Source organism: Chelonoidis abingdonii, chromosome 19, assembly GCF_003597395.2.
Source record: "Chelonoidis abingdonii isolate Lonesome George chromosome 19, CheloAbing_2.0, whole genome shotgun sequence".
Taxonomy (NCBI): Eukaryota; Metazoa; Chordata; order Testudines; family Testudinidae; genus Chelonoidis; species Chelonoidis abingdonii.
Genome location: NC_133787.1, coordinates 10,374,260 through 10,392,088, shown reverse-complemented (window position 1 = coordinate 10,392,088; position 17,829 = coordinate 10,374,260). Strand labels below are relative to the sequence as shown.

The window sequence follows — 17,829 nt, the reverse complement described above, 5'->3', positions numbered from 1 at the left end:
GCAGCTGGGTCATAAGGGAGGGTGGAGGCACATGAGGGTAAATATATTTGTCCTTGGAGATTTTAATTCTCATGTGGGAGCTGACTCTGACATGTGGGGCAGGGTGATAGGCCATCATGGTATTGGAAGATCAAACTCTAATGGCCAACTACTTCTCTTTGTGTGTGCCGAATTCAGTCTCACTATTACTAACAGTCTTCCAACAGGCCAATATATATATGAGATTAACATGGATGCATCCTAGGTCAAAACAGTGGCATGTGCTGGACTATGTAATTGTATGGTCTTAAAGACATTAAAAACGTGCACATCACTTGCTCTTCAAGAGGCACTGAATGCTGGTCAGACCGTTGGCTTGTGAGAAGTGTCATGTAGCTACACTTCTCACCAAAGTGAGCCAGAAAATGCTAAACCACCAAAGATCAGTGTGGGTTCCATGAAAGACCCCAGCAAACAAGTGAAGTTGGAGTAGGCACTGGAGACTGTTTGGCTGAGGCCCCAGAAAACTCCATGAACATTGAGGCAACCTGGCAGAAGCTCTGAGATGTCACATGTAATATGGCAACAAAGGTTCTTGGCTTTGTAAGGCAGGAACATTAATACTGGCCCAATGAGTCACCCTGACATAGACTGGCTACTGGAGACCATGCACACCATAGCAAGTCCTGTATCTTAGAGAAGAAATCAGCAGCTGAGAAGGTCAGATACATTAACGTCAAACATTCCCAATTTACAGCCAATGAAGAACCAGTGGTGGGAGCAGAAGGCTGTAGAACTGCAGGAGGCGACTGACAAGCATGGCATGAGGCCTTCTGTGAAGGTCTCCATGATGCATGTGGCCCAAAATCCAATGATATAGCCTTTGTACTCACAGCAGATGGTGATCAGGTGATATTCTTTCTCACAGGACAGAGCACTTTGAACTCCTGAACTGTCAATCCACTATGTCTGAGGAAGCCATTGACTTACTCCTGCAACATCTTGTCATGGAAGAGCTGTCTGTGGACTCCTCTTTAGACAGTGTTACTAAGGCCATCAAGCAGCTGTTCATGAGCAAGTCTCCAGGCCCAAATGACATTGCACCTAGTATACAAATGTGAAGATGTCCACCTGATCAGGAAGCTCACCAGCCTTTTCAAAACTGCATGGGAGCAGGTACGCGGGGGTATAAGGATGCTTTCATAGTCCATCCATAGAAAAGGAAGTGACGCATATCCATTGGACAATCATTGCTGAATCTCTTTGTTATCTATAGCAAGGAAGATCCTTGTGTGTGTTGTCTTTGGCATGCTTGTATCTCATTGGGTGTATCTAGAGTCACAGTATGGCTTTCTTTCTTGTTGTGGCACCATGGACATGAATTTGTTGGGCTGCAAAGATCAACAGAAGTTTCGTGAACAGAATAAGGATCCCTGCCTGGTACGTATTGACCCTATTGAGGCCTATGATGCAGTGAATCACAAGAGCCTATGGAAATGCCTTCATAAATTTGGCTGCCCAGATATGATTGTCATCTGCTTATTTAATGATGGCCAGGGTGATGGAGTGTGGTGACTCATCAGTAGCCTTACTCATACTAACATTATCTAGCAATGATGCGTAATGTCTCTCTAGTCATCTTTGCCATTGTTATTTCAGCCATGGTCATGTTCACATTCCAGGACTTTGGGAGGGGTGTACACATCCAGTTTAGATTGGATGGGGGGTGGGGGCAGGTGTCTGTTTAGTCTGTAGTGATTCAAGGCCCACACCAAGGTAATTGAACAGCTATTAAGAGAACTCCTGTTTTCTGATGACCATGCCTTCATTGCACCCACACACCTAAAGGCCGTTCAGTTTATTGTGGACCTTTCTGCCTAAGCTTCAAAATTCTTCAGTTTTGCAATGTCTGAAAAAGATAGAGATCATGTACCAATCAGCACCAACATCACAAGCCTCATGATCCCACCCCTCTACTTGGTCAGGAAATTCTGCTGCCTGGGTAGCATACTTTCCAGTAATACTTTGTTGGATGATGATAATGATGATGATCATTCAGTGCCTGGTAAAGGCCAGCTTGGCATTTGGCAGGGTCACCCACAAGCCCTGGAGGAAACGTGGAGTCTGCCTCAGAAATAAAGATAAAGATGTATCGTGCTGCTGTACTGACCTCCCTTCTCTACCACTGCAAGACATGGACACTCTGCACGTGTCACATCAAACAGCTAAAGAGCTTTCATCTTTGCTGCTGGAGATCTGTCTGCAACATCAAGTGGCAAGACAATCCTGAAGTCTTTGAAGTGCCAAATCTCTGGCAGTGAGAGCATACTCATCAGGGCTCAACTTCAGTAGATTGGACACATTGTCCACATAGAAGTTTCCCACATACTGAAAGTTATGCTGTTCAGCCAGCTGAGCATGGGAACCCACTCTAAGTGTCAACCTCACCTTAACTATAAACACTTTGAAAGCTACCTCAAAGCATGCAAGATAGACATTAGAACCTGGAATTTGTTGCATTGAACAGACACAGATGGAGAGGTTTGTGCTATGAGGCTGTGTCCACTTTTGAGGAGTGGCATGTGAGGTCTTTGCAGAAGAAAGGGAGTACATCATAAGGCCAACGTCTCCAACTCTCCCTGCAACCACATTTGCAAACCAGGATTGGATCACTTCCCATGTGAGAAGCCATAAAAACAAATTAAACCCAGAACTCAGGTCAACACTAGTGGAACATACATCTGTCGAAGCAATGGGAGAATCCAACATTGCAAACTGTTAGGAGTATGTTTATTGGATCTTATTTTTCTCTTCCCTTTTCAGTTAATTAGTATTCTTCCATTAAACTACTCAAATCATTAAATTTCTTGTTAGCTAAATCTCACTCTTCTACCGTATCATGAGGTGAATTTTTTCACAGATATGTATTCCATAGTGTCAGAGATGCTAGGAAGATCTTTCATGGTGCAAGTTCACTGATAACCAAACATTCTTCTTTGGGAGACTCTGCATATTCCCATTTATGGGATACTGCACCATCTTGTGGCAAAACTCTCTTTTAGGAGCATCAGCTGGTGCCTTTGTGCTCTCTTCTCTCCCCTCAGCTTTCCAGATGTACTGAGAGTGAGGCAGTGTAGGGAATGGAGCACCCTCCCACCTCATTTCCTTCCAACTGCATGCCTGGATGGATGTGAATCCCTCCAGTCTCTTCAAAGGGACTTGTTTGTTCCAAAACAGCTAGTTAGTGTTAGCAAGAAGTTAGGGTGTCTCCCTAGTTTTGGGGTATGGTAGAATCAAAACAAAAAAAGTCCAGGTTTTAAAAGGTATGCTTCCTGCTTTGCTTTCTTCTCAATTTCAGATAACCACATGCTGTGCATGAAGTGTCAGAAGGCCAGCCACCTTCTGGGTGTTGGATCGGTCAGACCTTCACCCTCAGGGCCCGCAAGAATGGGGAGATTCATCTGCAACTCTTTCTGCTTCTGGAGGTTAGACACACTGGATCCATTAAGACTTTTGCTTGCAGGGTCTGAAGAGTCAGTCTCAATCTGGTGACCTCCGTCTGTTCTGGCCAACTGAAGGGTTCCCAGAAGCCAGAGCCACTATAAGGGTGGATTTGGTTCCTGCATTTCTCTGTCAAGCCCCCAACCTATTCATGTCCAAACCGAGGGCAGCATGGTCAGATCTCACTGCCCTGGTCCTGGAAGAAAGTTCGAGGACTAGCTCGGCTGCTCTTGCTGGTGCCATCTCTCTTGCCTCACAGCGATTCAGCTGATATAACTCCTATGACTGCAGAACCAGCGTCTGTTCCGACTGCCTTCTCCACTTCCTAGAAGATGAATGTAAGTAGTGCCTCTGAATTAGGGCCATCAGCACTTTCGGTCTTGGATGCTGTGGCACCAAGGAAGGAGAAGCATGGGAACAAGACTGCCAGTGTTAGTGGTGCCAGGTCTTGCACGTCACTGCTATCGAATCTGTCCGATTCTGATAGCGCCACTACGAGCTAGAAGAAGAGACCAGTTGCATCTCCAGCTTCAGTGATGAGAGAGATGAGTCCACTTGTATCATTGGGTCTGATGACGTTCAGACCTTCAGGTCAACTGTCACTTCCTGACTTGATTTTCTGTGTCCGTTCCAGCTGCCTCCTTGGTGCTGTATCACTGTGGTAGCTCAGGTCCATCTCTCGGCTTTGTTGCATGCTTTGGATCCATGTGTGAAATGTGTGGCGTGGAAAAGGAGGTATGTGTCCTCAGTTCCAGAGTTGTCGACTTCATCTCCTGTTAGGAAGGAGAGACCAGATCCCGTTGCTGGTTCTTCCCTGAAAAGCTTTCCAATTCTTCCTCCTAGAAACCCTACGAGGTCTTCGTAAAGAGGTGGATCCCTATTCCTTCCTCAGGATCCATTATTATCCACAGTACGCTTTCTCTGGTCCCTTTTTCAGGAGGAGGCCAGAGAAGAAATGCAGAGACCTGTAGCAAGGTTCAGACCACTCTTCATTCCACCTCCTGTTGGCATGTTCCTGACCCCCAGTTGTTGGAGTGACGGGCAGTCCTGGGGCCCATGGCCTTATTGGAGGCTACCTCAGGACTTCTTCGTCCATCTTCTGTGTGGATGGAGAGGTGACACTTCATCTGCAAAGAATCTGATAGCCCAAAGATCCTCATATCTGATCCCTCCAGACATAGGCACTGACTTTTGTTTTTGCCAGTGGGCGCTTTGGAAGAGCGGGGGGTGGGAGAGGCTAGAGGGAGCACTCAGCCAATTTGCGGGGGAGGCTGTTTTTCAGCATATTTACACACTTCTTTCGTAGTCTAGTCTAGTTACTGAATGTCTATTGTTGGTATCTTTACTATTTTAATTGTTATGAACTACATATTACATTATCGTTAATTACAGTATATTAAAATCATTGCAATCTACATGCTGTCTTCACTTAACATCCTAGTTTAAAGACATTGTCTCACTGTAGCTTTCTGGATGAAACTGTCAGCAATCTTATTCACATCTAGTTCCCTGGTACTGTCTTGATGCATGTTAAGGACAACTAAGTTGTTCAGTTGCGCCTGTCCCATTGATGACTAAAGATAATTTTTAAGTCTATTCAAGCTGGAGAATGAGTTCAGGATGATACAGGAATAGTGAGAAGGATTCTTATAAATTTGCACCACTCTGGAAACGACCCCAAGATCTCTTTCTTGATGGGTAACAGCTAATTTAGATACCATCATTTTGTACCTATAGTTGGGATTATATTTTGCCACGTGCATTACACATTGAAACAAAATAGCAGACTAAATTCGAAGTCATCCAGTTTTGTGAGATCCCTTTGTAACTTTTTTGCAGTCTGTTTTGCACTTAACTATCTCCTTGAGTAATTTTTGTATAATCTGCAAACTTTGCCACCTCACTGTTTATCCCTTTTTGCAGATCATTTATGAATATGGTGAACAGCACTGGTCCCAGTACAAACCCGTTGGGGACACCACTATTTACTTCTCTCCATTCTAAAAATGGACCATTTATTCCTACCCTTTGTTTCCTATCTTTTAACTGGAGTGTCTGAGAATACTTTCAGGATCACCTAACAATCCTTAATTTAATTTAATGACGAGCCTTTTGTTATCTTAATCACCATGCCTCTGTTTTTAAACAAACTCCCTGCCTCAAGGGCAGAAGTTGTTAGCAGCACAGAACTCATCACATTTAACGCTCAAGCTCTGGCTCCTGGTTAGTGAGCACCCACTGTTTTTTGGGGGTTTTTTTCCCCCGTGAGTGTCTGAGCCGGCAAGCAACCATGGAGTTGGTGCCTATGCCTCCAGATCAGTTGACAGTACAGATAGTGACACCTATAGGCACCAACCCCATGGGTGCTCTGGGTCTGGAGCACTTACGGGGAAAAATTAGCGGGTGCTCCGCACCCACCGGCAGCCAAACTCCCCACTCCTAGCCTCCTTCCCCCCTGAAGGTGCACCGCGTCCCCACTCCTCCCGCCCTCCCCCCCACCTAACAGCTGTTTGGTGGCACTTAGGACTTTCCAGGAGGACGGGGGAGGAACGGCGAGGCAGCATGCTCTGGGGAGGAGGCAGAGAAGAGGCAAGGCTGAGGCGGGGACTTGAGGGAAGGAGGTGGAATGGGAGTGGGGCGAGGGTGGTGCAGAGGCGGGAAGAGGCAGGGCAGGGCGGGGGGTGGAGTGAGCACCCACTGGGCAGAGGGGAAGTCGGCTCCTGTAGTAACACCTGAGACTCAGTTGGAGAAGGAGGAGAATGAAGAGAGATTTCCTCTGTTTGAACAGGAGCATTTAGGTCAGGCTCAAGTCAGTTTCTGTCACTGGACGAACGGGTGGAGATGGCTTCAGCATCCTCTCCTTCAGAGGACGCTATGCAGTGCCATGGTTTGATGTATTGCATGGTGTACACTTTGAATTTTCGTGTGATACTGATGGAAGAGATGTCTCACCTAGTATTTGATATTGTTGGTGCTGCTGCCAAGAGAGAGACATCACTCCCCATCCTGAATGGGTTGTTACTGCTGTCCAAATCAGCATGGTCCAACCTCACCTTCTATCAACCCATTTCTGAGAAAGCAAACCATCAGATACTCTCTGACAGGTTTTCTTATTTCCCTACCCACCCTGTACCCACTTTGGTGGTGGCAGCTGCAGGACTTGCCTGACAGTGTTTGTCAGCCTTCTCCTGTCATTTTATTGGCAGGTCAGAATGTAGTCAAACATTCCCTCAGGGTCTCTCTTCATGCATCAGAGTTTTCTGTCAAAGAAATGACTTCCACTGTGACCATCAAGAGGGGGGGATGCATCGCTTCGATCCTCCTCTCTAGCTGTGGACACTAGAACTAAACTGAGAGGATATTCCCTTCAAAAGGGAGGTCTTTTCAGTGAAGAGACTGATGCTTTATTAGAAAATCTAAAGGGCCCCAGATCAGCAAACCTGATCTGTGTGGTTGATTCCATCTGCTAAAAGGAGGCATTCCACTCCTTTCCAATACTAGAGACAGCACTACACCCAGCATGCAGCATCCTACTCGACATCAAAAATATCAACAACCTGCCGCCTCAGAGACATTATAGAAAAGGGCCTTTCAAATAAGCTTCCAAATCCAAACAACCTGCTTCCTCAACAGCACCCTCATCCTGCAACATTAAAGCCTCCATTTTGATGAGATTCTGGAGAGTCAGAGCACTTTTCTACCCCTTTCTTTGGAGACAGGCAAGCCCTTTTCTTCAACATATGGAGGCAGATTACATCAGACCAAAGGGTCTCGGAAAAGTACTGTTTATGAGCAGTTTGAAAGACTTCCTCCCCCAATTTCCCCTACCCATCCCTCTTCAGGAACCCCTCTCACAAGGTAATTCTTCTTGCAGAAGTTGAGAGGTTGCTTCTGATAGAAGAACCTACCTGACTGCTCCTTCGAGTGATTGCTCATATGTATTCCACAGTAAGTTTGCGTGCTTGCCATGTGCACCGGTGCTGGAAATTTTCCCCCTAGCAGTACCCGTAACGGGGGAGGATCGCCCGTGACTCCTGTAGTGGCGCCTGCCTGCTAGCGTGGTATAAGGGGAGCTGTGCACTCCCCCCCAACCTCAGTTCCTTCTTGCTGCCCCATTGGGTCCTAGGCCTCTGACTCACGTGGAGCAGAGTAGCCCGGCCCCTTTGGAGCAGGCCTGTCCAGTTGCCTTCTGAGCCTGAAGCCCTCCAGGCGGCTAAGGAAGTCACATCCATGCTGGTGCTGGGAGCACCACCAATGTTGGCACCACACTCTGGAGGCAAGTCGCCCCTGGGATCGCCACAGTCCCCGCTGGCCCGGTACCAGCCTCGGTTGAGGGAACGTTCCCAACACTGCTAACTGTCCAGTGACTGTTCAGGGCTCAGTCCATGTGGATCGCTCTCAGCGCTGGCCAGACTGGATGTGTGCCCTCCGATTGGAACTCCCGGCGCCACTCGTCTTCACTGGAGTGAGCACAGACGGGACTGTGATGGATGTCACCAACAATCCTCATCTCGAAGGCGGTACTGCAGTTGGTCACAGCATGAGCGTCGATTCCGTTTCCACTCGGAATCCTGCTCAAAGTCTCCACCAAGGCACTGTAGCTCTGGACGTTGATTGCCGTCGCGGGTCTGCCCGCTGAGATCGCTCGTGGAGCAGCCTCTACCATTGGTGCCGTTCTCCCGCCTCGAGGTTGAGGTCCCATGGTCAACGCAGATCTCGGCTCCACCACCGCTCCTGGTCCAGAGGCAGCAGCGTGTCATACACCAGCCTGACCTCCGCTCACAGTCGCCCGTTTACAGGAGGCTAGCCAGCCTGATCAGCCAGCCAGCCTCTCTGGTGCCTCTGCAAGTGCAATGCCACCGCACATCATAGCCAGCCCAGTAGTACCAGTGAGCACTGTGGCCTCCAGCACAGCCCCCAGTGGGGGCTCACTCAGTGGCCAGGGCGTCAGAAGCACCATCGGCCTCCATCCCTAGGCTGCCAAGAAAAGGGTCAGTGGGCCCCACTTCCTCAGTACTGTGCCCGGAGTTGGACCAGGTTGTGGATCCTCTGTTGCTGCTGACACCCAAAGCACCCCACCAGCCTTCTCATCCTGTCCTGAGGAGCTCATTGCGGACCCGCCCCCCTCTGTCCTGCAGGAGGACTACCGGGTCCATCATGACTTACTGAAAAGGGTGACAGCAAGCCTCCATCGCCAGGCTGAGGAAATGGAAGAGCCCTCAGACTCCCTGTTCAATGTGCTGTCCCCCTCAGCACCGGGTAGGGTGACATTGCTGCTCCATGAAGGGGTGATGAAAATTTCAAATGCCCTGTAGCAAACACCAGCCTCTTTGGCTCTCATCTCTAAAAAGGCGGAGCGCAAGTACTTCATACCCACTAAGGGGCATGAGTATCTGTATACCCACCCCGGTTCCAACTCCTTGGTGACTGAGTTGGTCAACCACAGGGAGCAACAGGGGCAGCCAGCCCCAACCCCCAAAGAACATAGACTCTCAGAGGCTGGATGCTTTTGGGAGAAAAATTTATTCGTCAAGCTTCCAACTGAGAGTAGCAAACCATCAGGCTCTCCTGGGTCACTACGAGTTTAATCTGTAAGGATCCCTCCCAAAGTTCGAGGACTCCCTCCTCCATGAGGGCCTTAAACTCCTTTCTGTTGCATTCCCAGAAGGGACTGCTGCTGCAAGGACGTCTCTGTAGGCCGCTTCGGATGCAGTGGACACACCTGCATGGTCCATGGCCTCGTCAGTGTCCATGAGATGCGTGTCCTGGCTTCTGCTCACTGGGCTATCCAGCGAAGCGCAGTTGTCGATGCAGGATCTCCCTTTTCATGGGAAGGCATGAAAGACTCCCGCACGATCCTCCAAACCCTGGGCTTCTATGTCCCTGCTCCTGCAAAACCCAAGTTTAAGCCACAGCAAGCTCCTGCGCAGGCTGCCCTCCCAAAATACAAGGCCACCCATAAGAAACAACAGGACTATGAGAAACGCCCGCAAAGACACTACCAGCCTGCCCACCAGCCTGGGTCCTCTAAGGGCAAGCAGGTGGGTAAAAGGTGGTTTTGACGGGACACTTTGGGGTACCCCGCCAGTCTCCAGCAGGGATCCACCCTCAGTAAAGCTCCCTTTTCCCAATCGATTGTGTGCGTTCCTCCCGGAATGGTCGCGGCTCACCTCAGACTGTTGGGTCCTCGCCACTATCGCTGGAGGTTACAACCTCCAGTTTACCTCCTACTCGTCCAACCATCTCCTACCCCCATCCCTCTTGGGGGCCACATCGCATGAGTCTCTGCTCAAGCAGGAGGTCAGGAGGCTCCTGGAACTGGGAGTGATAGAGGCAGTGCCCAAGTAGTTCCTGGGCAAGGGGATTACTTCCGATATTTCCTTATCCTGAAGGCCAAAGGGGGGCTCAGACCCATACTGGACTTGTGAAGTCTGAACCAGTACTTGGTAAAACTCAAGTTTTACATGGTTTCCCTGGCCTCCATCATCCCCCTTCCTGGATCCCCGGGGTTGGTACACGGCCCTCGATCTACAGACGCGTACTTCCACATCCACATATTCGAGGGGCACAAGCGCTTCCTCCGTTTTTCTGGTGGGACAGAATCATTACCAATTCATGGTCCTCTGGTTTGGTCTGTCCACCGCCCCCAGTGTCTTTACAAAGTGCATGTTGGTAGTAGCGGCCTACCTCAGTCACCGGGGGTCCAGATATTCCCCTATCGGACAAATGGCTGGTCAAGGACACCTCTCGGTTGCAGGTGAGGGGCCACGTGGCACTCCTCCTATCCACATGCAATGCCCTGGGCCTCTTGGTAAACAACGCCAAGTCCACATTAGTCCCGGTCCAACGCATAGAGTTTTTCAGGGCGCTCCTGGATGCAATGTCAGCCAGGGCCTCTCTCCTCACAGACAGGTTTGAGACCCTGAAAGGACTCATCGACTCAGTCGTAAGGTCCGTGGTGACGACAGCCAGGTCCTGCCTTCAGCTGCTAGGTCACATGGTGGCGTGCATGTATGTGGTCCGCCACACCAGGCTCAGGATGAGTCCCCTACAACTCTGGCTGGCCTCGCAGTTCTCCCAAGCCACGGACAGGTTGGACAAGGTCCTCACCATGCTGAACTCGGTGACAGCCTCCCTACGGTGGTGGTCCACACCAGGCAACATGCGCCGAAGGACCCCGTTCAGGGATAGGGTCCTGTCCGTGGAGCTGGTGTCAGATGCATCGGACCTGGGCTGGGGAGCCCATGTGGGAATTTGTAGACCCAAGGCCTGTGGTCTCTGTAAGATCTGACGCTTGACATAAATGTCAAGGAACTCAAGGCAGTGCGGCTGGCATGTTCGGCCTTCCGCTTGCACCTGAAGGGTAGTCCAGGGTTCTCACAGACAACACAGCCTCGATGTTCTATGTCAATAGGAAAGGCTCCACCCTCTGCCACGAAGCCCTCAGTCTGTGGGACTTCTGAATAGCCCACAAATCCAGGGACTCTTCCTCTTAGCACAAGTGGTCCCTACACCCAGAAGTGGCCCTCCAGCTTTTCCGGAGGTGGGGAACTCCCCAAGTGGACCTATTCGTGACTGGACAGAACTGAGGATTCCCCTGATTCTGCTCCAGGGCGGGTCATCTGGGAAGGGGCGCTATCTCCAATGCCTTTATCCTGCCTTGGTCAGGCCAATTCCTATAAGCCTTCCCCCTGTTCCCACTGATCAGCAGGGTCCTAGAGAAAATAAAGACTGACAAGGCCAAGGTTGTCCTTGTTGCCCTGGCATGGCCCAGGCAGCACTGGTATGGGACCCACTTGGGCCTGGTGGTGGCTCAGCTGTGGCTGTTGCCGCTCTGCCCGGACCTACTCTCTCAGGACCGCGGTCGTCTCCTCCACCCCAACCTGGAAGCTTTTCACCTCATGGCATGGCTGCTCAGTGGCTAGGAGGGAACATGCTCAGCTCTGGTTCAGCACGTCCTCCTTGAGAGTAGATGGCCCTCCACTCGCCGCTCCTACATGGCAAAGTGGTCTCGTTTTGCTAGGTGGGCAACAGACCAAGGTGTATCCCCAACGGCCGCCCCAATCCAGCTTATCCTCAATTTCCTCCTCAGCCTGAGTCCCAGAGCCTGGCGCCCTCGTCGGTCAGGGTGCATCTGGCAGCCATATCGGTGTTCCATCCCCCGGTTCAAGGACAGATGGCATTCTCCCATACTACAACCAGCCAGTTCCTTAAGGTGTTGTACTGGCTTTACCCACATTCTAAGCCCCTGGTCCAGCAGTGGGACCTGAATCTGGTGCTGGCTCAGCTTACGGGGCCCCCGTTTGAGCCGCTGGTCATGTGCTCCTGGTCTCCCTTCTCATGGAAGGTGGTCTTCCTGGGTGCTATCTCGTTGGCCAGGCGGGTCTCGGAGCTCAGGGCCCTGACCTCCAAGCCACCGTATACTGTGTTTCATAAGGACAAGGTTCAGCTCCGCCCACACCCCACGTTCCTCCCAAAGGTGGTCTCCGCCTACCATATGGGTCAGGACATTTTTCTACCAGTCCTCTGCCCCGAAGCCAGTCCAGTGAGGAGCACCATCTCCACACGCTCAATGTGTGGCAGGCTCTGGCTTTCTATCTCGAGCAGACTGAGACGTTCAGAAAGTCTTTGCAACTGTTCGTCACCTCAGCTGAACGGGCGAGGGGCCAGCTGATTTCTACTCAGTGGCTGTCCAACTGGATCACTTCGTTCATCTGCTCCTGGTATGAGCTGGCGGGTGTTCCCCTGCCACCTATTGTTAGGACACACTCGACACAGGTGCAGGCCTTATCGGCTGCTTTTTTGGCCCACGTTCCCATTCAGGACATTTGTAGGGCCACCATGTGGTCTTCAGTTCCTACGTTCACCTCGCATTATGTAATAGTTTCCCAAACCAGGGATGACACCGGGTTCAGCAGGGCGGTACTCCATCCCGAGAACTTTTGAATTCCTACCCACCTCCAGCAGATACAGCTTGTAATCACCTATTGTGGAATACACGAGTAATCACTCGAAGAAGAAAAGACAGTTACCTTTTCCGTAACTGATGTTCTTTGAGTTATGTTGCTCCTGTCTATTCCACATACCGCCCTTCTTCCCCGCTGCTGGAGTTGTCTGGCAAGAAGGAACTGAGGGTGGGGGAGCACGCAGCTACCCTCATACCGCGCCAGACAGGCACCACTCCAGCGGTTGCTTCCCCTCCTGCCCCCAGGTACCGCTAGAGGAAAAACTTCCAGCACCGGTGCACGTGGCGAGCATGTACACCTACTGTGGAATAGACATGAGCAACACATCTCGAACACCAGTTACGAAAAACGTAACTGTCTTTTCTTGCTTACCTAGATGGATGGCGTTTTTACTCCTAATACTTTCTTGTGGGGGAAAAAAAGGGGGGGAGGAGGAAGTGACGTGGAGAGGGGAAGTTTGGCTGATACTATACTTGAAGGAATTGAACAAGTACAGTTATAAGTTTTGATTCCATGTGCTGACCCTGACCTCCATAAACTTTTCACTGTCGCTTCTGGATTGGTTTGTGACTCTCAGTCTAAAGGATACTTTTCCATATCACAATTTGCCAAAAATCATCAAAAGTACCTTTTAGATTCACTGTGTCTGGGCCCTGTTTCCAGAACAAGATGTTCCCCTTTGGCCTTTCCTTCTACCCAGGGTATTTACAAAATGCTTTTCTGTGGTAGCAGTGTATCTGAGGAATCAGTATTTTTGTTATCCTTACTTTGACGATTGGCTACTGAAGACTGTTGTGCCTGAGTATCTGTTGCATCACATAGTCACCATGACCATTCTCTTTTTTCAGACCTACGTTTTTTTCTCAACCAAAGTCGATTCTCTGTGCCACACAAAAGAATTCCTTTCAGGAGGTGCCATATTGAATTTAGTAGATGGGAGAATTTTTCTGCCAGAGGACACATTTCTCTAAATGAAGCAATGTCTATTAAACGTTCAGAGTTGCCCCACACAGAGGTCATGGTTTTTCCTGGGTCCCATAAGGCTAAAAGCAGCCACTACTTATGTGACTCCATTTGCGCATCTGAGAATAAGATCATTGCAGCACCAGATGTCCCGGGTAAACAGATGAGATTGAGACAGTTTTCAGTTATCACCATTCCTCAGACCATCATAGTCTCTCTGGACTGGTGGTCAAGTGGAATAAATGTGCTTAGAGGCATAGAGTTCGGTCCTCAGGATGCAACTGGACAATGGTTCAATCTATGGTTAGGGGGTGCACTTGAATCACTCAGCAGTTGGAGGGCATTGGTCTTCTCAGGAAAGAATGTTTCACGTCAGTGTATGGGATCTAAGAACTGTTCATTCCTCTCATCTCCAAGGGAAGGTTGGGCAGGTAGTAATTTATTGTATCAACAAATGGTTTATTTGCTCCACCCAGTTGTGTACAGAGGTGATGAATCATGCCTCTGCCACCACATTTACCCTGTAACCCTACATTTGTCAGGGGAGAACAATGTAGTTACAGGTCACCTTAACAGAGACAGCTTCCAGATGTGTGAAGGATCAGTCTGTTCAGACCATATTTTCCCAGTGATGTCGAGCTGTTTGTGGACCTGCTCGCAGCCTGGTTCAGTAGGAAGTGTCATGGGTTGTTCCAGAGTGAGCAGGGACAGTCTGTATTAGATGCTTTCCTGCTGCACTGGGGAGAAGGTCTGATGTACTATATGCCTTTCATCCCTTTCTCTTGATAATAAGAAAGGTAGTATCATCCTTGCCCTGTCCTGATCTTATTGCCCTGGCTTGGCCACATCCATAGAGGTTTCCCAGTCTGCTTTAGCTGTCCAGCAGACTCTTTATGTGCCTCCCTCTGTCTGCAGATCTCTTGTCCCAAGAAGGGGACAGGTTTTTTCACCCAGATCTGCAGTCCTTTCACCTGACAGCATTGATTCTGTCCATTCTTGAGCAGTCATGTTCTTCATCTGTGCATGATATACTTGCTAACTCTAGCAAACAATCCATTAGAAACTACTGCCTTTTAAAGTGGCCCGAATTTCAAGCATGGATGCAAAGGAGTTCTGATTTGATCAGTTTCCATTTCTTGTGTTCTGGAATACTTAATGTCCCTAAATCAAGGGTTGTCTGACTCACCATTCAAGGTCCACTTGTTAGCCATCTCCACTTATCTTACTTTAGTTGATGGTAGATCGTTTTGTTCATATTTCAGTTTAAAAGTTTATAAAAGGGTTATCTAATGTATATCCTCCTGTTTGAAAGGCTGTCCTCTCTTGGGGCCTCATTTTGGTTTTGACCACGTTGGTAAAATTTCCATTCGAGCCATTGGCTGAGTGTTCATTTAATCAGTTATCAAAACACCCTTCAGTATTGGCACTGAACCAGCCAGGAGGGTGAGTGAACTGAATGCACTCATGGCTGATCTGCACCTTTTGTACTATTTTTTCATAAGGAGAAGATAATTCTTAGACCAGATTCTCGATTCTTATCAACGTGTCTGATTGTGAACGATCATTTCACACACACCCCTGCCCCCCATAGCCACATTGATAAAGGAGAATCTATCATCATTGATGGGATCTTAGAAGGGCTATTGCCTATTATTTGGACAGAACTAAGTTTTCATAAAACACCTAGACTGTTTAGTATGCAAGCAACAACATAGGGCATACAGTTTCGTTCCATACTATTTAATGAATTAAATAGTGCGTTACTGAGTGTTAATACTAGCAAAAGTTCCTGTACCTGTTTTAGTTCTACCATATTCCACTGGAGCTGTGGCGACTTCCTTTGCTCGTCTGAGGCAGGTGCTGGTTGCTGAGATCCGCAGGTTGAACTTCAGTACACACCTTCACCAAGCACTGTGCTCTGGATTTTGCTTCTCAAATGGACATTGGAAAGGCAGTGCTTCAGTTTTTATTCAACTAGGATTCTGTTCCTGCCTCCAGCACTGCTTATCAGTCTTTCCCATAAGTGACAATATGCAGAGTCATTCAAAGAAGAAATGGTTACTTACCTGTAACCAGAGTTACTTGAGGTGGCGCTGCCTATCACTCTTTCCATCCTCCATCCCCTCTCTGAAGTCCCTGTTGTTGTGTGTCTGGCTTCTTGGTGAAAAGGGACTGAAGTGGGGACGGTGCTCTGCCCCTATATAGCCTTGTCCTCAGTGTGTCAGGGACACTGAGAAGAGTGGGTACACGAGAACACTTAGAGGGCAAAGATGGCACAGTATCCCATAAGCATGACTATGCATAGCCATCTCAAAGAACTTCAGTTACAGGTGAGTAACTCTAATTTCATTTTGCTCTATCCTTAATATTAAAATCCTGTTTTCCATTTGTAGAAGTTTGTTTGGAGAGGGTTGGCAAATACATGGTCGACATTAGTGAAGTATATATAAAGCAAAGGGCACACTTACAATACTAAAGTATATTGCAGTGTTGTTGTAGTTGTGTTGGTCCCAGAATATATGAGAGACAAAGAGGGTGAGATAATGTCTTTTATTGGACCAACTTCTCTTGGTGAAAAAGAGAAGCTTTGGAGTTTCACAGAACTGCTCTTCAAGCCCTCTGGAGCTTGAGAGCTTGTCTCTTTCACCAAGAGAAGTTGGCCCAATAAAAGACAACCCTGATCCACCTTGTGTCTAACACTAAAGCATAGAAAGTTAGTCCCTAGAAAACCAAATTCAGGATTTAAATATAACCAAAAAGTAGACCACGTGTTAATCCTGGCTTTCATGCCTAGCAGGGAAACTTTTAAAGGTACAAGGGTGAGTTATGCGCTTAACTCCCTTAATTTTCAAAGGGCGTAACTGCTCTTTTTGCCTTTAAATATCTCCCTAGATTACTAACTGCCTTTCAGAACTGTCCACTTCTAGTTAATCCAGATGCTTTAATCTTAACAGCACACACTTATCAGTAATGGGCAACTGGTATTCCTCCTGCAATTTCCTCTTAAACAATAAGGATCAATACACTGCAGTCTGTTTTCCCTTAAATAGTGAGTATCAGTACTGCATTCTAAATTAACCATTAGGATATTCCTTCTTGGGTGCAGCACCTGGTCATCTTAACTAGCCCACTGCTTCTTAGAGCAGTATTCTGGTACAACCAGACTTGAAGCACTCCTTCATATTGAGAAGCTACAAGTTTTCTACTCTCTCTCCCTCCTCCCCTCTCCCCCCAGGCTTCCAGAAAGGGATTTAAGAGTTGGCAGTTGCTAGCTAGGATTTTTGGACATTCCCTATATTTCAAGAGAGGAGATGTTTCTTCGTGTAATGATGAAGTATCTCAGAAGATGACTGTGAAAAGCAAACTTGAAGTTTGTCTGTAAATGTTTTCTCCCTCACCCTGGAATTCCATTGGAGCAAAACAGAAAAAAATCTTCAGCTGTTTTTATACAGGTAACATTTACCTTAGGTGTCCTTCTGGAAGACAAAATGAAGGCAGTACTAATAAAAGGGTAACAAAACTGCCTGTAATATCTTAATATACAAAAGAGCTGCATATAATGCTAAGTAACAGTATAATAACTAATTCCAGATGCTTTGACAGTGTACAGGGTTTTAATTTTACACAAAGTGTACATATGTCATTTGTCATGTTGAAAGTAAATATAGATGTGTCCTACTTATTCTGTTAGATGGGGTTTAGTGGCTTCACTGGTATTTTTAGCAAGCTAGCTCAATCAAAACTAACTCAGGTATGCCTTCACATGCTTCAGTCACATTTCCCAGTTGCACAGCAAACATACCCTTAGGGTATGTCTACACTACGGGATTATTCCGATTTTACAGAAACTGGTTTTTTAAAACAAAGTGTATAAAGTCGAGTGCACGTGGCCACACTAAGCACATTAATTCGGCAGTGTGCGTCTGTGTACCGAGGCTAGCGTCGATTTCCTGAGCGTTGCACCGTGGGTAGCTATCCCATTGTTCCTGCAGTCTCCCCCGCCCATTGGAATGCTGGCTTGAGATCCCAGTGCCTGATGGGGCAAAAAACATTGCCGCTGATGGTTCTGGGTACAGCCTCACCCCTCCTTCCATGAAAGCAGCAGCAGCCAACCATTTTGTGCCTTTTTTCCTGGGTGAACTGTGCAGACATCATTCCACGGCAAGCATGGACCCTGCTGAGCTCAAGACAGCAATCATGGACGTTTTAAACACCTCGCGCATTCTCGTGCAGTCAATGCTGAACCAGGACCTGCAAAGCCAGGCGAGGAGGCGGCAGCTACGGCAGAGCGGCGACGAGAGTGATGAGGACATGGACACAGAATTTCTCTCAAACTGCGGGCCCCTGCGCTTTGGAGATCCTGCTGGTAATGGGGCAGGTTCTAGCCATTGAACGCCGATTTTGGGCCCTGGAAACAAGC

At 48.3% G+C, this 17,829-nt stretch overlaps 1 protein-coding gene across 2 annotated transcripts in view; it reads left to right on the top strand.

Annotated features, from left to right (window-relative positions):
• The window catches only part of NFATC3 (nuclear factor of activated T cells 3), a 163,502-nt gene that overhangs the window by 43,223 nt on the left and 102,450 nt on the right, over positions 1-17,829 (top strand). The window lies entirely within an intron of this gene.